Raw genomic sequence first — 25,389 nt, forward strand, 5'->3', positions numbered from 1 at the left:
CCGGTGTGAATAGGAACCAAGGTTAAATAGGGAGGAAGAACCCGCCCATGGAGTTGACAGGAAGGCAGCTGTCAATCACAGGGCACGGCCAGATTAACCTCTAGAGGATCAGAGCAAACTGAAGGTGAAGGAGATGGGTGTGGTGGAAAATCAATCACCAAGGTGAAAGAATAGGGCAGTGTTCAGACAGAGCAAGGAGAACCAAACGGAAAAAATCACAACCGAACACATCTCCTGCGCCGCAGCATGCGGCCAGATGTTACACCTATCCTCTATAAAAAGTTCCTACAATGCTCAATCAGAACTGAAACCGTAGAACAAAAGGAAGAAAGTGGTCTGTTCTGATGAGTGATTTTTTTCTTTTACGTAATGTGGATGGCAGTGCATATATTGTTTATCTGGAAAAGAGATAGAGGTAGGACACACTATGGGAAGAAGGAAAGCCAGCAGGAGCAGCGTGATAATATTGGCAATGTTTTGCTAGTAAGGGCTCGTTCACATCTGCGTTCATCGGTCCTTATTGCAGGTTTCCGTTTCCTGCATAAAACAGATGCAGGAGACGGAAGCCTGCAGGAGACTTTCTCACCCATTCATTTGAATGGGTGAGAAAGCTGTCCGGCCGTGCACGGCAGTGAGCGTTTTGCGCTCTCCGCCGCGAAACCGGGTTTTATAATCCGGACACAGAGTCGGACATGCACTACTCTGTGTCCGGATAAAAAAATCCGGTTTCGCGGCGGAGAGCCTAAAACGCTCACCGCCGTGCACGGCCGGACCCGGTCTATGGTTTCCGTCTTCTGCCATGCAGAAGACGGAAACCATAGTACGGAGACATGAACGCAGGTGTGAACCCAGCGTAAACCAACCTGTCATTAATGTGGATGTTAATCTGATACCTACAAAGATATTGTTGCAGGCAAAGTACAGCCGTTAATGAAAATGGCCATTGGTTGTGGCCATTTTCAGTAGGAAGATAAGTCCTGCTACACTTTAAGGTTATTCAGAAATGTAAAAAACATGACAAAGAATATTGTCAGATCCCTCAAATTTCCTCTTAGCATAGCCAACGCCAAGATTTTTCACATGCATCCTCCATTCTTTGGAGCGCACTATCTCCCAAATTGCGGTGAAAAAGACCTACCTATTTAGAATAGCATACAACACATTAACCCTGCTGCCACTATGACGCTATATGAGTGTTACCCTCACCTAATGTGTCCATTTACCATTCTTATAGTATCATTACAATAATAATAATAATAATAATAATAATAATAATAATACAATCTTAATTAGAATTTTTCACCAAATCCATCCAAATTCTGACATCTTAATTAGTATTTTCTTCAAACCTGCCAAATGTGGTAGAAAAGCAGGTATGATACTTAGAGACCAACTACAACTTAAAGAACTTAAAAGGTCTGCTGCTAATGTCTCAGTGCTAGAATGCAAGTGACAATAGGTCTTGTGGGGACAGGTCAGAGTGCATGGATATTTTAGTAGTGCATGGGGTACTTACACAATATCAAGCATGCATTTTGAAGGATATAATTGATCAGTGTTATTATTTAGATAGCCCAATGGACAAACCTGAAGACAGAAAGAAAGTTGTTAAATGGCAGTATTAATATAATGAATGAATGAATATCTTATTTACACTGAAGGACTTTTATAAAAACAAAAACTAATCTGGTGGCATGAACAAGGAGATAACAGTCAAGAGTGTGAATAAGAAACAATTTTCTGTAACATAAGAAAATTAGCAGTAATATATATGTGGATATTAATTTATGTACTGCAAAACAAAAGTAGTCACTGATTTAAGTATTTTCATAAGCCTAAAAGATATAGACACATTCATTTAAAGTGTATGCAGAATAACTAAGTATTTGTTTAACATCTCATAAGCTGAAACTTTAGCAGAATATGGTTTGTAAAACAAATTTGCCAACATTTAGGATGTGACTTAGAATGGCATTTGTATTACAGCTGTAACTCAGTACAAAGAGTAAAGAGTATTCATGTTATTATGTATATTTGCCATGCTCACATCATCACAATCTGTTATTTTGTTCATTTGTTGGAATAGAAGAATGTCTAGAGAGTAAAAACATATTTTTCCAGTAATGAATACCGATGGATCCAGACCCCACTGACTGCAATGGCAGAGGCGCAACTTGAATCTTTTATTCCCCAATGCAAAATCTGTAATGGGGCCTCTCCATACCTTTTTCTGTTTAGGATGGTGGTATATTTTATGTGTCAGAGAGACATCTGCATTGCCTTACCGTCTTCAGTATAATGGGGTCCATTGGATATCATCGTGTTCTCCATCATTTCATCAGATGAAAAAGTTCTGCACACAAGTTTAGACATATTGTGTCACAGAGGCTCTTGATGAATCCTGTGATGCCAGTTGCGAACGTCTTAAACTTATTTTGTATTTAAGGTCATGGAAACCAATCACAGTCAATGGAAGAAATTTTCCAACCAATCTATAACAGTTTTCTGGCCTATATGGATGTAATTGTGGCACCTCTTTGGCCCCTGACCACTTCTTGTACCAAAGATGCACCACATTGTTCCTTCTGCACCATTCTCTCCACCTTTTATATAAGATGTGCTGGGTATGCCTCATCCCAACAAATTTACTGTAGCTCACGTCAGTAAATTTAACATGACGCTAGGTTCACACCTGCGTTCAGCACTCCGTTCTGTGCTTTCCGTCTTCTACATGCAAGAAGACGGAAAACACAGACCGGGTCCTGCCGTGAGCGGCGGTGAGCGTTTTATGCTTTCCGCCGTGAAACCATTATTTTAAATCCGGACACAGAGTAATGCATGTCCGACTCTGTGTCTGGATTAAAAAACCCGGTTTCATGGCAGAGAGCATAAAACGCTCACGGCCGGACATCTTTCTCACCCATTCAAATGAATAGGTGAGAAAGACTCCTGCAGGTTTCCGTCTCCTGCTCTGTTTTATGCAGGAAACGGAAACCTGCATAACGGAGTGTCGGGCGCAGATGTGAACGAGCCCTGATTTATACCTGAAATCTATGCCAATTCCTGACTGGCATATGTTTCAATTCTGGTGTATAGAGTCACCTATATTAAGAGGCTGCACCCTCTTAATAATCCAGGCCCATCTTGCCTGAATGGCATACAGAGCATCAGTCTTCATAAATTCCACCTAATGTTTTATTTTCACAGTCGTTTTGACTAATGCAAGCTGATGGTTTCTATTATGATAGCTTTTAGAGATGAGCGAACACTAAAATGTTCGAGGTTCGAAATTCGATTCGAACAGCCGCTCACTGTTCGAGTGTTCGAACGGGTTTTGAACCCCATTATAGTCTATGGGGAACATATACTCGTTAAGGGGAAAACCCAAATCCGTGTCTGGAGGGTCACCAAGTCCACTATGACACCCCAGGAAATGATACCAACACCCTGGAATGACACTGGGACAGCAGGGGAAGCATGTCTGGGGGCATAAAAGTCACTTTATTTCATGGAAATCCCTGTCAGCTTGTGATTTTCGCAAGCTAACTTTTCCCCATAGAAATGCATTGGCCAGCGCTGATTGGCCAGAGTACGGAATTTGACCAATCAGCGCTGGCTCTGCTGGAGGAGGCGGAGTCTAAGATCGCTCCACACCAGTCTCCATTCAGGTCCGACCATAGACTCCGCCTCCTCCGGCAGAGCCAGCGCTGATTGGTCGAATTCCGTACTCTGGCCAATCAGCGCTGGCCAATGCAATGACAGGGATGACAGGGATTTCCATGCAATCAGCCCATATGATATAGCAGAGCCGAGTGTGTGATGTACCAGAGCCGAGTGTGCACACTCGGCTCTGCTACATCTGATGTGCCGGTCAGCCCATCTGATATAGCAGAGCCGAGTGTGTGATGTAGCAATGCCGAGTGTGCACACTCGGCTCTGCTACATCTGATGTGCCGGTCAGCCCATCTGATATAGCAGAGCCGAGTGTGTGATGTAGCAGAGCCGAGTGTGCACACTCGGCTCTGCTACATCTGATGTGCCGGTCAGCCCATCTGATATAGCAGAGCCGAGTGTGTGATGTAGCAGAGCCGAGTGTGACTATAGGAATCCATAGGAATGCATTGGCCAGCGCTGATTGGCCAAAGTACGGAATTCGACCAATCAGCGCTGGCTCTGCCGGAGGAGGCGGAGTCTAAGGTCGGACCTGAATGGAGACTGGTGTGGAGCGATCTTAGACTCCGCCTCCTCCAGCAGAGCCAGCGCTGATTGGTCGAGTTCCGTACTCTGGCCAATCAGCGCTGTCCAATGCATTCCTATTGGAAAAAGTTTATGTCACAAAAATCACAATTACACACCCGATAGAGCCCCAAAAAGTTATTTTTAATAACATTCCTACCTAAATAAAGGTTATCCCTAGCTATCCCTGCCTGTACAGCTATCCCTGTCTCTTAGTCACAAAGTTCACATTCTCATATGACCCGGATTTGAAATCCACTATTCGTCTAAAATGGAGGTCACCATTTCGGCAGCCAATGACTTTTTCCGATTTTTTTCGATGCCTCCGGTGTCGTAGTTCCTGTCCCACCTCCCCTGCGCTGTTATTGGTGCAAAAAAAGCGCCAGGGAAGGTGGGAGGGGAATCGAATTTTTTTGGAGTTTGCCACGTGATGTTCGATTCGAATCGAACACATCGAACAGCCTGATATCCGATTGAACATGTGTTCGATAGAACACTGTTCGCTCATCTCTAATAGCTTTTTAGGGACAATATTTAATACTATTATTAAATATTAGTCCCAATAGTTATAAGTGAGCTTTTGAAAAGTCTTTTCAAGTGGTGATTTTAGATATACCATTATATTTAGATGGGATGGCCCTTGAAGGTTATAAACAAGGACACACTCCAGAATGGAGGAGGGAGAAGGCATTTTCATTCCACCATAGTGTATATTACAGCCCAGAAATCCACTATTAATTACTCTTGATCAATGAGTGCAGGCTGCAGGATGCCTGGTCTAGAATCCAATATACTGATTGTTAAATAATTCTAGTGCAGCCATTGTGTCCAGATTTATGTGCCCAATCTGGTAGCCTTACAGTTGTACAACAATTACAATGGCGAAGGAGTGATTGCAGTTTCATTGACATATATCTGTTAGTAAATAGACCTTAAAGATTTAGTAAAGGTTTAGTAAAGGTTGCCCTGTAAATCCTGGGACACTGAATGTATTTAAATTATACATTTTTTAAGCAAGAGCAATTCACTTTACTAAAGAATTACATTTTATATACTTATTTTTATTATTTATTTAATTATATTTTACTTATTTTATATATATATATATTTTTTTTTTTTTACCATACTTTGGCTTTAGTCTATGTTCCAGATTCGGAGGCAAAGCATTTCTCACTTCATTTGCATATGCATAACATTTAATTTACATGAATTTGGGGCTCCAAAGCTAAATAACTAGATAACTAAATAACTTCTTTAAACTGTGCAATGTGATTAAGGAAGCAGATCCGAGTGAAGGGAATCAGGAGGTCCCATACAGAATAGACGATCAGTTAGCTTCTCAAAAATGATGGCTTTGGGCAATACACATCTAATATACATGACCAGCTTAAGAACCTAAGCTGACATTTTATTGATGCACTTTGTGAATCAGACAGTTCTGTATAGTGGCTGAACCAAGTCTTATAGTTTATCTCCATTTCAATTGAATGGAAGCTTCCTTGAAATGATCTGATCTGAATGTCGCTGTCTGCTTCCTGCTCCATTCCCTGTGTACTACCCTTTAACTTTCTACAGCAAACAGCTTGTTTATGTATCTTAGAGACTCGATGTTTCTATATTACTACTACTAGTGGATCTTTCATTTTATCAGAACTTTTCCTAATGAAGATGATATGAATTTCATGAGGAGATGAGACAACAGAAATAGTAGCCACCTATATTCTGATATCATTGCTGAAAACAACTGCTAACAGCAAAGTAGACATCAGAAAGGGTCTTCATAGTGTCTGCCTGTGCAGTTACTGATCAGCAGTAGAGATGAGCGAACAGTGTTCGGATCAGCCGATCCGAACAGCAAGCACCCATAGAAATGAATGGAAGCACCTGTGACGCTGACTTGGCCGGCGTCACAGGTGCTTCCATTCATTTCTATGGGTGCATGCTGTTCGGATCGGCTGATCCGAACAGTGTTCGCTCATCTCTAATCAGCAGTGTCACATGTCCACAAGGTATTTATTCAAAGCACTCTCTGTGGTTTGTGATAAAAATAACATAAGTAATTATCCTCTCTGCCTGTTCGGGTATGTTCACACGGAGTTTTTTGGAGCGGATTTTGATGCGGAATCTGCCTCAAAATCCGCCTCCAAAACCGCTCCCATTGACTTCAATTAGAGCTGCTCGCTTCTTTTTTCCGCTACCAGCGGAGAAAAGAAGCAAGCTGCCCTATCTTGCCGCAGATTCCACGGCTGACTCAGTTGCGGAACGATGCTTTCTCTCGATTAGGCCCATTTTTCGGGCCTAATACAGAGTGGAATGCCGCTACTGGATGCTGGTGCACTGCATCGGCATCCCGTCGTGGCTAGCCACACTGAAGTGTTCACACGCGGAATGTAAATTCCGCCACGTGAACATACCCTAGGAGAGTTATTTCCTATACAGGTTTCTGGCCAACTTGTTACTTATGCATAAGAACTCCATAGGCTGGTGTGCTAAAGAAGTTATCTATGTAAAGAATGTCTAAAGCTGGGACTTTAATTGCAGGGATACCTCCAAAAAAAAGTTTAATTATTTTTTTTTTGTAATTTTTTTTCCTCAAGAACCACTTTTGCTGCTCTGCTTTTGTTGAAAATACATTTACATCAGTAAAAAAATGAAGAAAAAGACAAGTTTACATCAAGAACAAATAAGCTTGCATCCTTGTTCCAACAATACATTTTATTGTGTTTTATAACCTCTGGTAATTCTTGTTAGACTTTGTTTCTGCCTACAGCTGTATAACACATTGGATTTTGTATAATACAATTGATAGTTTTATCTCAGGTGCTTTGAAAAATGAATATTTGACATATATACGATGAAACTATATCAATGTATGGATTACCTATAGCCAATCGATAAAGTATAAAAGTAGCATTAATTATTTAGTATTATGAGTAATCTAACAATTCGATCACATTTCAATAACAATTACAATTTATAAACCATCCAGATTTATAGCCTTGTCTTTCTGTGTGCTTTCCTATCAATCCCATGGTACATCAGCACAGTATATGATAAGCTATAGCAAGTCCCATTTCTTCCTGATGGGAGATCAGTGCGATTATCCTGTCTTTCTATTCTACAGCAGGAGTTTACAAGCCATACTGTAATTTTTCAGTCACCTTCCTATAGCTGTGGGTCATGAGTTCTGCGTAGAAAAGCCCATGAAATATCATCATATGGTGACTGTGATTGTGGGACCTGGAGAGAACGGAAAAGCATGTCATTCCCAAAAGTTGATTAGATCCAGCTAAAGAGAAGGATCCCATGAATTTTCACTTAGAAAGGAATAACTAAATAAAGTTAATACTAGCTAAAATACATACTGTATTTTTCTGACTGTTAACCACATATTGCTTGTCTACCACCCTGCCTGACACTGATCAGATGACATCCGTTTTTTGCTTCTCCATTCACATGATGGGCTTTGATGGGCTGGTAGATGCAGCCCAGCAGACCTCATAGCTATTATACCTAAAGGCAAGGCAGCACCACCGACTGGATTCATATCAAGTCAAAACCTTCTAGCAGCCCATAGCATCAGCCATATGTGGGCCTGTATGGAGGACAGTAGTGAGGACTGTGCATGCAGAAGAGCTGTGTGTAAATATACTCTGCGGCTTATGTTTGTGCAGCATGACTGTGCGTTTAAAGCAGAGCTGAGTATGCTGCATAGCAAGCTGTGTGTGCACTGTGTGGCAGAGCTATTTGTGCTATGTAACAGTTCTGTGTATGTGTATAATGTCTTTGTGCAAGATGGTGTGTGCAACATCATAAATAAAAAATAAATGGTACTAAAAAAAAAAAAGGTAGTTTGGTTGAAAGATAAGGATACACTAAATGTAGCAGTCAACTTTTAGCTGACAGGCCCTTCAGGTACCCTAGTATCATTTTGAAGCCCCACGTGATGTAAACAGTCCCTGCAAAACATTCGGCCAATCAACGCTGGTTCTGAAGCAGGCTCGTCTTTGCTAGTCAGGAGAGCTGGTAGCTTGCGGTTATGCGGGAGCTGACTTTTTCTCATAGGAATGCATTGACCAGCGTTGATTGGCCAAATGCTATACAGTGTACGGCATTCGTCCAATCAATGATGGTTCTGCCAGAGGCTCATCTGTGACGAGGCAGAGTGTAAGATTGTACCACAGCAGTCTTCATTGTGGTCCGATCTTAGACTCCGCCTCATCAAAGACGAGCCTCCGGCTGAACCAGCGTACAGTGTACAGCATTTGGCCAATCAATGCTGGTCCTGCTGGAGGCTCATCTGTGATGAGGCGGAGTCATTATATGCTATGGGATCTGTGTGCTTATCTGTTCAGCGCTTGCAGTTGCGCTGATATTCCGTTTGGGGGGGTCCTCCTACAGACTTCTTCCAGATGGGAGGCAAGCGCCCATAGTCTATCATAGTCTTTAACTGCACAGCGCTCCTCCTTAACACTCCTCAACTGCACTTCGCTCCTCTTAAACACTCTCTTCCTGCTACTCGTGGATTCGGTGACTCTCCTTTAGCCAAATAGTGGTTTCCCCTGAAACGAGCATTCGATCGAGTAGTTGAATATTGAGGCTCTACTCAAAATGAATATTGAATCTTGAATATTTCACTGCTCATCTCTAATTATTATATCAATTATTTAAATTAAATCTTACAACAGAAAGTGAAAAATGATATGTTGACAAACATCTAACTGAGAATACAATTTAACTTCTTTAGTGAGAATGCCAATTGTGAAGTATGAAGAAGACCTAATAGGTGTTGGAGTGTATTAAATTAGATTAATTAAACATTAAAATGTAGAGAGTTTGTGCTAGGAGGATATAGTCTATATATGTGCTTTCAATGCCAATTATTATTATTATTATTATTATTATTATTATTATTATTATTATTATTAGATATTAGCAGTATTAGATAATAATAATAATAATAATAATAATAATAATAATAATATCACCGTAGATCACATAAATATAATGTGTTGCATTTGTTAAGCAATATATGACACATACTCATTAACATAATATTTGCATTATATAAGCAATATTTTTTATAAGGACCTGTCTTGTTTCCACTCCACCCTATTTTCACTGAGTCTGGAGGTGATTTTCTTGTCCCCCCTCCTCCTTCAATTCACCTGTAATTGACACCATTAGCTTGGACACACAACTGTACTCTTAGTGCCTATGGGTGTTCTCAGTGATTGACTTGACTCTAAGTTTTGGAGACTGCCCACTTGGAATGGGTGCCAAAACTATCCCTCTATTGTGGAGGAAAAGAGGGGACTACAATAAACATCTACTTGCAGGTTTGTGAGGATATTGCAGATATCCTTTGAAAAATGATGTTACGGAACCCATATGTAAACTGAATGTAAAATGGCAGAGAGATTATAACTAAATTCTGAATAGCAAAACGGATCAAATGTTAATAGTAGAAACACAGCTTTAAAAAAATCTCCTTAGTACCTTATTTCCTATAAAGGGTAGAGGTCTTTAGGGGAATGCCATAAATGGTGTTCAGTAATTTGTTCACATTGACCATGCATGAGCATAATGCCCATGAGATCTGCTGTAGATTAAAGGCTGTATATCTCAGTATATTCATCAATGAAATCAATGCATCTAAAATTATCCCCATAAGCCGCTGTAGATGTAAGGCTGTATATCCCAGGGCCTCCAGCAGGATAAATTGTTTTGGATGTGGCTAATTGTAGGTGCTGTGCACTGGGTAACATATGGATTGTAAGTGATACACAGGCTTAGATCAGGGGAAGCAATATCTTACATAGACACTAATGCTTGACAGCTTCAGATTTGTACCTTTGAGCAGTCACACTGTACACAAAAGTAATGTTGCCTCATACCATCACAGTTATGTATACTGTATATGTCATTATGGTTATTATTACTCTTGCCTACACCCAGCCTACATATATGTTCAGAGTAAGGAAAACCAGGGAGAAATGATAAAGAGCAAGAACCTATAAATGATAGCTTGTAGCTCTGTGTTTTCAGTTCACTTCTGATTTCAACTTCAATAACTGCTACAAAACACCTGAATGTATGTCCTTACCCTTGGAAGGAATTTGTCTAAAGGACAAACTACTTTTTGAGAGCATCTAACAGCAATTAATATGTACTGTAAATGGGGTTGTGGATACAGCCGTGAGATCCTGTAGTCAAGCAGAGGATGGTGCATATTCTTGAGCAACTGTGAAGCAATTGTTCGGCATTACAGAAGTGTTTCATGGTTACAGTTTTTTTCAGGTCGAGTATATTCATTGGTAACTCTTAGCATCCCCAATGATCAATCTGTGTTCCAAAACAGCAGTTTACAAGCTCTTATACATCTTCTTTTTACCCACTTTAGGAGTGCACATCATGTTGGGTATTAAAATGGCATATTTCTTAAATAAAAAATATATTTTCACTAGTTGTTGGTAATTACTCTTGGGCTGAAAATGCTCATTGTAACCCATGAATTCATTGAGGGTTTAATTTTTAACGTCACTTCCCCAAGGCATTTTAGTCACATCTTGCGGAAAAATATGCGCATGTAGCTATATATGTAGCATGTCAATTATACTTACAGAAATACTTGCGGTTTCCCTATAGACATAATGGAAGCAGAAAGCTCAAAGAGGTTTCCTTTCTGTAAAAAGCACTGTGGGAAAAACTCAATGTCTTGCCACCGCACTTTTTCCCGCAGCACTTTTTTACTGCGGCCCGCTACGTGGGACTACATTACTGTGCTGAAAAAGCCCCGCTTGGCTTATACTCGGGTCAGGGTCCCTTAACAATGCATTTGCATTGGCAAAATGAGGCACGCAGCACAGGACTGCAAGGACCTGCATAAATTAAGTGAAGGGGGAGTGTCCTTCAGTGGTTGCCACAGTAATGATATAGGACAATTCCCCCTTCACTAGCACGAGAAGTGAAAGCAGGAAGCGGCAGGTCCCTGCTCCTGTGTCTGCATTGAGGAGAGCTCATACAGTAAAGTGACAGTAAAACACACAGTTACATACTGGGGTTACAATTCCTATTAATGTCAGGCATTTGGGGTTATTAATTTAGTTTTGTAACTCCATGTGCCTCACTTTAATAGCAGTTAACCCCATCATGTCTCTCACATTAACCCCTGTGTGCCCCATATAAGGGCTACTATTATGTGAGACATATGGAGGTAATAATAAAGTGCCTTAACAATGTTTAATGTAATAATTATAACCTTCATGTCTCTCTCATATCAGTAACTCTTATGTGAGGCACACAGGGGGTTAATGTGAGGGACATGATGGGGTTAACTGCTATTACTATGAGACACATGGAGTTGCTAAACTGTAATATACATGACCAGGCTTTTTATCTGCAATGGTGGATAAAATTATGGACTATTACATTTCAATGGGCCTGTACACATAGATTCTGTCGCTTTTGCGACTGTGTGCCCGGGCCAAATTGAAGAGCTGTAACTTATGGAGCAGGTCCTATATGTGTCCTATACCTGTCCTATATGTGTCTGCATTTGCAGCCCTATCAATTCATATTTAATGTAAAGATCGGTGATCAGTTAATGTATTTTTATTGGTATCTATTTTAATTTTTGATATTTTCCAGTAGCTGCTGCATTTCCCCCCATAGGCTTATACTCAAGTCAATAAGTTTTCCCAGTTTTTTCTGGTAAAATTAGGGGCCTTGGTTTATACTCAGATCAGCTTATACTCGATTGTATATGGTATATTATATTATATTATATTATTTGGTCTCTGCAATTTCCCACCAATGCAGTGTAAATAACCAAATTAGGCACATGGTTCTTTCATTTCTGAGCTCTGTCATATATTTAGGCAAAAGATTAGGGTCTTATATAGGGCATTTACAAAATCAGGTAACAGAGGTTTATAAGCTGGGTATGACCTATGAGACAATGAGATAGCAAATATCTGTGAAAATTTCAATTTTCATTTCAAATGTATCATGACACTCAAAAATGATTCAGTCTTCCCAAAGCCTAATGGCTCTCCTTACCTATTGTGCCCTGCCTCGTGCCAGAACAGCAGTATTCACCCATATTTGGGACTTTTACATACTCTTGCATAACATTTTAATGTGTAGATTCTCTTTTATCCCCTTGTAAAGAAGGAAAATTTTGGACAGAAGTGAATTTTTTGTAAAAAAAAAAAAAAAAAAAAATTTCACTGTCACAGTCCGGTGTCAATAAATTATATGAAACACCTGCAGTGTCAAAATGTCCACGATACCCCTATATTAATTCTTTGAGAGTTGAGGTTTCCAAAATGGGAACCCTTTTGAGGAGTTTTCATTGCAGTGATACTTTAGGGGTTCTTCAATTGACATCCAAAAACTATTCCAGCAAAATCTGTCCTACAAAATTTAAATAGTACTCTCTTCATTCTGAGTCCATTTTGAGCAGTTTATGGTCATGTGTGGGGTATTGACTGTAAAATGCTGAAGTTTTTGCCACTGTGTTTTTGCCACATGAGGCCTTGGCCTAATGCTAACATTAAAGCAGTGATAAGATAGATAGATAGATAGATAGATAGATAGATAGATAGATAGATAGATAGATCTGTGAAAATGGTTAAAAACTGAGCATGACCTATTTTTTAATGGTCACCAGAATAGCCATATTTCTGTGAATGAATAATACTGCAGCCACGTAAAGGTCATTTAAAAACAGCCATCAAATAGCCAAAAGCGATATTTGTGTGATTGTACACTCAATATTGAGCATGTATTTTACAGTGTCATTTTATTGATCATTTTCTGAAGATCCTGTTTGGTAAATGTGTGTTTTTAAATTGTACCTGAGTTTTCTCCAAAATTTTAAATATCTGCAAAGTCTTGCTAAGCTGTCTGTCCTTTGGCTGTATAACCCTTCATACATGGTGCCCTATCAGTTTTTATTCTGTTAATAGCCCCATCTTCATATTCACAGCATGGGGCCTCACCTAACAGAAGCTTTAGGAACACATAGAATCACCTCTACAAAGTACAGTGATTGGGTTTAGAGCCAATTTACTGCTGACAGACTCCTTTTAAGTGCACTGGGGTCATACAAACATGGATGCATGCAGTATTACTATGTATACACTTAGATATATTAACAAATACATATGGCGGTGAATTAGTTCCACTTCTATTGTTTTTTGGGGATTTTTTTGCATTTTTTTATGTTGCTTTTTTATTTATTTATTTTTTTAAAGCTAGTAGGGAAATCTTCAAGGTGGTATCTGCAGACTAAGTGGCGTGTGCCGTGCATTGGAGCCACATGTGTTACTACTAAAAATTGTTACAAATTAATGGCCTGTACACAGATTATGAAGCACATTGCAAACCTGCATGCAAAATTACTGCAAATAGCTCTAAAATTGTATATCATTTGTTGTGCACAAACCAATACCCTAATATTGATCATTTATGTCTCTTCGTAAAAGGTTCTACAGCAGCTTTTTGGGGCATTAGAAGAGTTCCTCAGTAACTGGGATACCTTTCCTGCAGATAATACAGATCTACTTAGTGAGAATATGGCTTTTAATGTCTTGATCGTGAAATAATTGCAGCAATCAAAGGCCAAGGAAACAACGATCTAGCTTGACATTCAGTACCGAGAAAATTGAAGTTTCCCTTTAGCTTTTATTTGCACACATATGTCTGATGTACAAAACAGAAATAATAATGCAAATTAAACAATGTATCCACACCAGAACATTTTCCACTTAATTGAATATCATTAACCTTGATAATTGAGTGATTTTTGCCATACCATCTGCCAGAGTTCTTGCACTTAAATTTCAATTAGTAACTGGAAGCACAACATGATGAATTGTAACAGGGAATTCAGACAATCATGGGCCGAGTACTTTAATATCTTCAGAACTGAGGTCACCCATTTGCTTTGAGGCTAAAATAACATAAGTAATGCTTCCCTTTATAGGCTTTGTTTTCTGTTGTTATTGCTACTTAGTCATGCATGTGAGAATTTTCATGTTGCTCTTGTTTTGGCAGGGAAGAACCTTAATTGAATTGGACACATTTGCAAAATTTTATACTTGCTTCAGTTTTTCAAAAGATTGTCTATTTTTTAAGTAGACGCTAGCATTAGCGAGCAGGATGTTTTCTTATGAAACATACTTATGGCCTTGTACAAACCATAAGCTGGCTAATAATATACCGAGTTCTTTTTTATGCCCTTGTGTTCACAAAGGCCATTGTCAAAAATAGAAGAGGCCGTGCTAAACCATAGAAAGGGGAAGACCTGGCTGAAAACAGCAGCGTCAGAATTCTGAGTTTTTCTTTCATATAAATTGATTAGACACAGAAGTCACAGTTTTGTTGAATTCAAGAAAATAATGGTTTTAGACGGTCAAGATTCATGGACATGATTGATCTGCTAACTTTTCTTGGCAGGCATTATGTTGTAGATTCCTGGTACTGCAGTGTAATTCATTTTCTTTGGATTAAAAATAAGGTTTCAATGTTTACAAAAAATCATTTGAGAAGAAAAAGCAGCTGTGAGTCATATCGTACAAAAGGAGGAACGAGAGGTTAAAGTCATCATCCGTCAATGCTGATCTTTATATTACTATTAATTATATTGCTGTTATGATTTTTAGGGTGAGAAGAAAATGTATGATCCTTTTTTCTTGGCCTCTGCCTGCATTTTATGATTTTCCTTTTATCTTAAGAGGCAGGGAAGATAATATGAATTCACTTTAGGCTCTTTAAAGTACTATATAACAAAAAGGGTTTAAAGACAATGTCTACGAGACTAGAGAAAACCACAATGTTTGGGAAATTACTTAATTTATTGGCACATACAGGCATGACTCTGTTACATTTGTACAAACAGATGTGACGCATTGAATAATTTGATATTTAGCATGTAAAGCGGCCTTCACACTACCGCCACTGTACACCTAAGGGTTTCCATGCTAAACCCCGGGAAAACTGGAGACGGGACACCTTGCCGGTGGTCAGCTTTAAAACCCATTCATTTGACTAGGTTTTTAAAGGAAACTGACAGAGTTCGTATGCTGCCACTCTCCCTGGAAACCGTTTTCTTTTTTTTTTTTTTTGCACAGACATGACTAATGTTAACAGTTATCCACTTTCCAACACAGCCATTTTTTTCGTTTTCAGTTTTCGTTTTGGACTCCCCATCTTCCAAATGTCATCACAATTTTTTTTCTGTTCACAAAGATATAAGGGCTTAATTTTTGTAGGATAAATTGTACTTTGTAAGGGTCCCATTTAATATTCCAGATTATATACTTGGAAGCTGGAAAAAATCTGAATGTGGTCGAATTGGATAACAACTGCATTTGTCCAATTTTCTTATGTGCTTTGTTTTTAAAGTGTTCACTACTAGAGATGAGCGAGTACTATTTGAAACTACCATTTTGAATAGCATGCTCCCTTAGGAATGAATTGACGCAGCCAGCACACAGCTGGGGCCAGAGTCCTGCCGCTTAACTCCCTGTGCGCCGGCCGCTCCCATTCATTCCTATGGGAGCATGCTATGCGAAACGGTTGTTCACTACGCATTCAAAATGACATGTCACATGTATTCTATGAGTCAGTATAATTCCAGGGATACCAGGGAAATTATATAGGTTTGTCTTAACCCAAGACTTTGCAAGAAAATAAACATTTCTTGGAGTGAACTCTATTCTGACACCCGTAATTTTTTTTTATATATCTGGGATACATTAGGCTTTTTTTGTGGGTCCAGATGCACTTTTTAATTATGTCATTTTGGGAATGTCTATTGTGTTGATTGCTTTTTATCCAAATATTTATGAAAGGCAAAAACATGGTGGTTTGGATGTTTTGATTTTTTTTTTTCCCTCTTTGCCATTTTCCGTAAGGGACAAATATTTTCTATAATATTACCTAACAAATGATGTAAAAATGAAGCCCGTAACAAAGTTTTTCTCAATTTGTCCTGTAAAAATTAACCCATCGTATGGCTCTATACACGAAAGACACAAAATCCAGGAATGGCTGTGGCAGGGAGGGGTTAAAAGTAAAACTGTATAACCATTGATATTGATGTTTTTGCACATGAAACCATACCATCAAAATATAACTAAATGTTTTTAATCCTCATCCATGCATGTGCATGTGATATATGTGGAACTATATGCTAAGGGACCACATTGACATTTTCATAGGAATAAATATAGAAACTGACTTCCTGTCCACACTATGACACTGGGGGATTCATATGTTATGTTTATCCCCCATTAGGTACAATGGTAAATCCATAAAAAATATGACATACCTTAAAAATATTTAGTTACCTCATGAACACCCAATAAAATGTATGGAATTGAGGTTACACTTGTAATTTTCAAACCACCCCAAATTCCGATTGAATCTGTTTAAGCATAGATCATTATGTATGCGGGAACAACAAAAAATTACAAAAATAAAACTTTTTTTTTTCAGCATTCTGTGACTGATGGATATTTTATTCTGTCTGCTGTACATCATGTACAATGCCATGCCATAATATATAAAATAACAAATATTAACAATAACATGCTGCGACAAGTAATATCAGGACTATGTTCTAGCGCCATGTAATGCTAATGACGTTGAAACAGAAAGCAATGTAACATTAAATTGGATAAAATATAGCACAGCAAGGATGAGGTATGAAGCAAAGTAATTGAAAGGCCTGCTGCAGATACATATGTCAGAAAATTGCATATAAATTATATATCACCTGAAATAACACTAAGTAACCCATGATCTAGATAGACAGATAGATAGACAGATTGCATCATAAGATACATCAAATAGGAAATAATATCTTGCTACTTGGCATGTTATTCCATATTTTCTTTTTAATGTACACCAGCAAATTGTCATAAACATGATGCAGGCCTTATGGCACGCTATATTTCCTGTTAACCATGCCACTTTCTGCTGAAGTATGAAAAAACACAGCAAGTTTGGCTCACTTTTCCATACATTTTGTGATAGAATTCAGATGATCATTACTAGTAAATCTAGATAGCCCAGATTGTTATTCAGTATTTCTGAATTATTAGCCAGAGCAAACAACAGATGGACCAAAATGATGGAATGAGAAGCTCACACTAAGCAGTAATAATAATAATAATAATAATACATTTTATTTATATAGCGCTAACATATTCCGCAGGGTTGTAGGGTTCAAGTACAGACAAAAAGATACGTTACCAAGAAATGGTCACTTCGCACAATGGGACTGAGGACCCTGCTCGCAGGAGCTTACAATCTATGAGGTAGAGGGGGTGACACAAGAGGTAGCAGGGAGGGCGGCATCGGAGGTAGCATTGCTTATACAGTGGTCAGACAATTTTGTAAGAGGTCACTGTCATTACTCAAACATAAAGCTGTATGAGCTGTCACCAGTCGTGTCCTTTACCGTGCAGATGGCGCCTGGACATATAAAGTTAGCCTGAAATTTTAATTATGGTACAGAAGGGTTTACATTACAAACTGTGATAGACCTGTCTGAAAATATATGTTTGCGCTTGAAGCTGTATAAATTGGTAGTTAATCTGATTGTCTGGGATAGAGATAGAGCATTCCAGAGAAGTGGTGAAACTCGGGAGAAGTCTTGTATACGAGCGTGGGAGGTTCTGATAATAGAGGATGTAAGTGTTAGGTCATTGAGTGAAAAGAGAACACGGGTTGGGCAATAAACAAAGATGAGGGAGGAAATGTAGGGAGTAGAGATGAGCGAGTACTGTTCGGATCAGCCAATCCGAATAGCACGCTCGCATAGAAATGAATGGATGTAGCCGGCACGCGGGGGGTTAAGCGGCCGGCCGCCGTCAAAGTGAAAGTACCAGGTGCATCCATTCATTTCTATGGAGCGTGCTGTTCGGATCGGCTGATCCGAACAGTACTCGGTCATCTCTAGTAGGGAGGTGTAGCATTATGGAGAGCCTTGTGGATGAGGGTGATACGTTTATATTGTATTCTATAATGAATAGGCAGTCAATATAGTGACTGACACAGACCAGAGGCATCGCTGTAGCGTCTAGACTTATAGATAAGCCTGACTGCTGCATTCAGAATAGATTGTAGAGGGGAGAGTTTAGTGAGGGGAAGACCGATTAGTAAGGAGTTACACAAGTCAAGACGACAATGAATGATAGCAACAATAAGTGTCATTAATGTATCTCTGGTAAGGAAAGGGCATATTCTGGAGATGTTTTTGAAGTGTAGATGACATGAGCCTGTGAATGATTGGATATGGGGGATGAAGGAAAGGTCTGAGTCAAACATGACGCCGAGGCAGCGGGCCTGCTGCCTAGGGGTTATAGCAGGGATGGACACTGCAATGGATATATTAGGGACAGATATATTAGATGATGGAAAGTAGTAGTTCAGTCTTTGAGAGATTCAGTTTCAGATAGAGCAAAGACATGATATTTGAGATAGCAGAAAGACAGTCAATGGTGTTTTGTATTAGTGCAGGGTGACGCCATGGGAAGATTTTTATAATTGGGTGTTATAAGCATAAAGATAGTACCGGAAGCCAAGCCATGCCAATCAGTATACAACAAACTGGAGATAAGTTAGAGATATTTCTTAGGTGTCTACACTCCTTATTCCTATGTTTTGTTAGGGACTATACAATATGAGAAAGGTATCAGGTTGTGTATTACATGCACATTTTTGAAAATCATGTCAATTATGCCTACGGAAATGCTGGCATTTTCTATATAGATATAATACAGGTAGAAAGTCTGTAGAGGAAAGCTCTGTGCACTTTCTGTCAAAAAAACTGTGCAGAAAAAAATGCAATGAATTTCTGCTGTGGTCTTTTCCACCGCGTTTTTTTGGCTGCACCTCACTACATGGTGGCTTAACCTCTAAAAGATTTACAGCATGGCAAATCCATGGGTTATGGTATAAATTTTATATGTGTACAAGTTTCACCTTTTGTACTGCTGATGCAGTGTTAGGGCTTGTGTACAGGACTCATGTATTTATAAGATAGATATAGAGCTTGAATTAAATTGTATAACTCTTCTTTACCATTATCCTTTTCTAGACACATTTTCATAGTGTTTGAAAATCATTTAATAAATCTGGCCCCATTTTTGTATGCACTTTCATTACAATCCTTCCCCATAAAATGGTATGTTTTTTATGTATGCTTATATTAATTTTAGTTTATTAGTTCTACTGCCCCCTTCAGAGTAAAGGCCTCTTGCTGAATGCTACTTCTTTAAACCCTATAGTGACACCATTGCAATTTTTTGGGGTGTACAAATGTGCAATTTTTGCCATAGTATTTAATCCTAGTACTGAATCAGCACACACAACAACAAAAGAAAAATCAATCAAACTAAGTGACATGGAACGTGATCGCTATATAACAAATGTTCCATCCTATTAACTATGCTTAAAGACCATACACCAGAGAGATACAATACCAGTATGTGGCTTTTCAGACATCTGAAGGTGTCCACTATCAAGACTTTACATCCTTTCAGCAGAATTTATAAACTTAAGCAGTATAATATATTTTAACTTTCTTTGTATAAAGCAAAAATTAAAGTAACATAAAATATATAGAAAATAATTATGTTATCAGGACAGTAATAAATGATCCATACTAAAAATCCGCACAGTGTGACAAGGACAAGAAGCTTTTAACTTAAGGTCTTTAATAATGTATATCTGATTTAACCAAGTCAAGCTGCTTCACTTATGTTAAATTAGTAAGCAACCCTCTGCTCAGCTGAGTCAGTAGGAACACTTGTTTACGAGGTCACAAAAATGCAAATTTGCTCTTTAGTAAGAACATAACTATAATGTGGCAGTGATGTGACTTTTGTAGGATTCAATATGGGCTTCGACCTATATTGTTTTAACAGAGCTTAATGAATTGGGTAGTTTATTGAAATTCTGTGAAGTCACCTTAACCAAAGAATAATGTATGCAGACAGAATGTAACCTCCAACTATATGAAGTAAAATATATATATATATATATATATATATATATATATATATATATATATATATATATATATTGGATCCCAGACAAGTAGCAAAGTAGACTCAGTAGTCCAAACCCAAAGTCCAAACAAGATTTTCCCCCAGACAAAGCATTAGCACAAAGGAGTGGCTCCCTTTGAAGTCAATGGGAGCCTTTTTTGCAGGCGGATTTTGAGGCAGATTTCGAGTCAAAATCCACCTGCAAAAAATCAGTGTGAACTAGCCCTAATGTATCTACTTTTTTCTGCCATTATAGTTATAACAGGCTAGTCTGTTATGGACTAGTCTGATTGCTGCTATTTGTATTTATACAATAGATGCTAACAACACTTCTAATAACTAGAAGCCTTAATATTATATTTATAGACAGTTCTTTGAGATACTTGAGATAACATACCCACATGTACTTTCTTTTTCTGTGTTCTCCCTTTTTTTCTCTAGATATTTGTATTTTTTAACAGAATTATGTTCTTTTTTTTAATTGTGGGTTTCCTGCCACTTTATTGGAGTTGCATCTATAGGTTATTTATGGGATTCTAATACAATATTTATATTATGCAAGCGATTTTATATGTATGAACAGAGCCAAAGAGCCTCACTAGCAAAGTATTAAAGGGGACCTTTCTTTACCTCTACCACTTCTAGTTCTTATCATCTGTTAAAAAAAAAAAAAAATTCCAACTGTGCCAGAATCTATGGATCAGAAGGGCCGGGCTTGTTAGAGGTGGGAAAGGTCCTCTTTAGAGATGAGTGAGTAGTGAAATATTCGAGATTATATATTCATTTCAAGTAGAGCCTCAATATTCGACTATTCGATCGAATATCGAATCCCATTATAGTCTATGGGAATAAATGCTCGTTTCAGGGGAAACCACTATTCGACTAAAGGAGAGTCACAAGTAGCCAGAGGAGAGTGTTTAGGAGGAGCGCTGTGCAGTTGAAGCGCGCGGACCCCATAGACTATAGATGGTGGGGTCGCTTTAACTGCACAGCGCTTGCAGTTGCGCTGATATTCCGTTCGGGGGGGGGGGGGGGTCCTCCTGTGGACTCCCTCCAGATGCCCTAAAAGCAAAGTGGAAGGAGTAGAACACGGCACAGGGAGAATGATAGACCCGCAAGATAGCATTGCAGCATCCCTCCTGCAGAACCAGCGTTGATTGGCTGAATGCTATACACTGTTTAGGATTCAGCCAATCAACGCTGGTTCTGCAGGAGGGATGCTACAATACTATCCTGCGGGTCTATCATTCTCCCCGTGCTGTGTCCTACACCTTCCACTTTGCTTTTAGGGCCGGTTCACATTAGTTCTTGCCTCTAGAGATGAGCGAACACCGTTCGATCGAATACATATTCGAATACATATTCGATCATATATCAGGCCATTCGAGGTATTCGATTCTAATCGAATACCACGAGGCAAACGCAGTAAAAATTCATATCCCCTCCCACATTCCCTGGCGCGTTTTTTTGCATTAATAACTGCGCAGGGGAGGTGGGACAGGAACTACGACAATGGAGGCATTGAAAAAAAATCGGAAAAAGGAATTGGCAGTCGAAATCAGGTGACCTCCAATTTAGACGAATGGTGAGTTTAACATTTGATTAATTTGAGAATGTGAACTATGTGACTGTGAGACAGGGACAGATCTACAGGCAGGGTTAGCTAGAGATTACCTTTATTTAGGAGGGGAACGTTACTCACCCAGCTCTTTGGGGCTCTATCTGGTCAGGATCCCTGTCAGCTTGCAATGTGCGCGAGCTGACTTTTTCCCATAGGAATGCAGCGTTAATTGGCCGAATGCCATACAGACTACAGCATTCGACCAATCAACGCTGGTTCTGCTGGAGGAGGCGGAGTCTAAGATCCGTCCACAGCAGTTTCCATTGTGGTCTGATCTCAGAAGTAGCAGTACTTACACAGCACTGCTACACGGAGAAGTGGCAGAGCTGAGCACACACAGAGATGCAGCAGAGCTGAGTGTACAGCATGGTTCAGTACACACTCAGCACTGCTACATCAGATGCAGCAAAGCTGAGTGTGCTGAACCATGCTGCACACTCAGCTCTGCTAAATCTCTGGTGTAGCAGTGCCAGCACTGCTACATCTCGGCATAGGAATGCATTGATCAGCGTTGATTGGCCGAATGCTATAGCATTTGGCCAATCAACGCTGGTTCTGCCAGTGGAGGCGAAGTCTAAGAGCGGTCCACAGCAGTCTCCATTCTGGTCCGATCTTAGACTCCGCCTCCTCACAGAAGAGCCTCCGGCAGAACCAGCATTGATTGGCCGAATGCTGTACTCTGTGTGGCATTCGGCCAATCAACACTGGTCAATGCATTCCTTTGGGAAAAAGTCAGCTAGTGCATATCGCAAGCTGACAGGGATCCCAACATAATACAGTGACTTGGGCATGTTAGATGCCCCCAGACATGCTTCCCCTGCTGTCCCAGTTGCATTCCAGGGTGTTGGCATCATTTCCTGGGTGTCATAGCGGACTTGGTGACTCTCCTGAGTCGAATGGTGGGATCCCCTGAAAAGAAGCATTTTTCCCCATAGACAATAATGGAGTTCCATATTCGTTCGACTAGTCGAATATTGAGCGGCTATTCGAAATGAATATCGAATATTTTACTGTTTCCTCATCTCTACTTGCCTCTCATCCGGAAGGAGTCCGCAGGAGGACCCCCCTGAACTGAATATCAGCGTAACTGCAAGCACTTTACAGTTAAGTACACGGACCCCATAGCATATAATGGGCTCCGTGTGCTTGCCGCGCACTGCCTGCATGAATAATTTGTGCCAATCAACGCTGGTCAATGCATTGCTATGAGAAAAAGTCAACTCCCGCATAATGCAAGCTGTCAGCTCTCCCGACCAGCAAAGACGAGCCTGCTGCAGAACCAGCATTGATTGACCAAATACTATAACATTCGACCAATCAACGCTGGTTCTGAATCAAATCTTTACTGCGAATAAGTGTAGTATTCAATCAAGTACGAGTATTTCGAATACCGTAGTATTGGATCAAATACCTACCTGATCGAATACTACTCGCTCATCTCTAGTTCTATTTAAACTAATAGCAAGTTCTGAAGACACAGACTACTGAATAGTTAGTTAAACTTCATATGTTGCCTTGGCAACCATAAAGTAACAGTAGCAAGCAATGAAGAGGATACATATTGGGAATCATAACACTTTAAAGCCAGTCAATCAGCAATACATTTGTTACAAACCCAATCACAGTATCTTGTAGAGATGATTCTATGGTTTCTAAATACATGTCGGTTTTGGAGCTTTGGAGCTTTTGGAACTCCATTTTCATGTAAATGTAATTTTATTCATGAATTTTATATCATGTAAATTTATATTTATTCAGAGCTAAATAACAGAGGTGTATTTAAAAACTGTAGAATCACCTATACAAGGTGCTATGAATAGGTGTATAACCAATTTACTACTGACAGATTCCCTTTCACTTGACTTTTCCAATGACTTTTGTTGTGTTAAAGAGGACCTTTCATCATCTCTACACATTTTAGTTATTAGTATCTGTTAATGGGTGCCATTCCACCAATTACAGCACATTGGAATCTTTGCTATAGCTCTCACCATGATATGTTATCTAAGCTCTATACTGTCAGGTGAACAGTGTCAGGCAGGAGCAGGCGAGGGGGCATGATTAGAAGGTCTTTTCACAGATAGTGACACTGACAGTACAGATCTTAACTAAACTAACAACAATTATTGTTCAGGAATGGTGGGAGATAAATCCAACTGTGCTAGGATTAGTAGAACAGCACTGTGATGAACTGGCCCTCAACTATGATTTTCAGCCATGTCTGTAAATATCTATGTTTTGTATCAGTATGATGAACTGACCCTGAATTATATATCTTGGTGACCTATCTGGTCTATAATTGCCATTTGCCACATTAATGCACACTGTTGCTAATTGATTTTCTTACCTTAGCAGGTGTGAAGGCTGATGAAAAATGTCAAAGTCTAATTACCTTTTGGAAGTTGCTAGGATCAAAGCCTATTGTCATCTCCTAGGCCAAAATCATTAACATACCTCTGCAAGCTTGTTAGCTCCACAGGGGGCTTTCCTGCAACACAAGGGTTGAAACAAACCCTATTAGATTGTGCGGTGCCGAGCTTGAATCATAGATAACTTCAAACAGTTATGGTTTTATGATGATATTGTCCCAGGAAAATATGTTACAGTTATGACAATAATCTTCTCAGGTGCTCAGTACAAAGACGCACTTTCTAAGCCCAAAGACTTTATGCCTAGGGGCCTAGGAAGAGCCCAGACAGTGATCTCATTACACATAGGGGATTGGGGTGTCATCCTTGGTGTCTATGCTGTGAACCCCGTCATGCCCCTGGTTTGACAGTATGGTCATGTGTGGACGAATTATGACTGTTTATAGTAATTTGATTGCAAGGATGGAGGGCGGGCACAAAAGCCCTGATTACATCACACCAGGGTGGAGACCAGGGTCAATATATGGTTAACCTTGGGAGGACCTTCTCGCTCTCTTCTCTGGCCCTGCTATCTGGACACACCATGTGAGCGGCTTGTGCTCTCTGATCTCTCCCCTGAGGGGGAGGCGACAAAATGACTGGGGACCATGTGCTTATGGACTCTGATCTTGGCCTTATTGAGGCTGAGGGACTATGATGAATGCTTATGGACTCTGATATGATCACAGACTAATGGACTGTTATACCAGTATGAACTAAAAACTCTCTCTATTGCTATACGTTATGTGGTGGGCTGTATGTCCCATTACCATGGACACTATTGGACTGTAATCTCTTGCCTTATGGATATCATGTGCTGACTGTGGAAATGTCCTGTACCTAAGGACTGTTCTGTGATGGGTTAGTCAAACCCCCAACAATCTATGGACTAATTATGGACTCTAAAAAGACTGTGCCCTGGATTTCATGAGTTGAATTCCAGAGACCCAATTGGGTATTATATTTATGTTTCTAATCTTTTATTCTTTTTATCTTACTGTACTGTACCATACTTTTCTGTAACCGTATAAGCTTGTATCCGCTAGCATATATCTCT

This window comes from Leptodactylus fuscus, chromosome 4, assembly GCF_031893055.1.
Source record: "Leptodactylus fuscus isolate aLepFus1 chromosome 4, aLepFus1.hap2, whole genome shotgun sequence".
Classification (NCBI taxonomy): Eukaryota; Metazoa; Chordata; class Amphibia; order Anura; family Leptodactylidae; genus Leptodactylus; species Leptodactylus fuscus.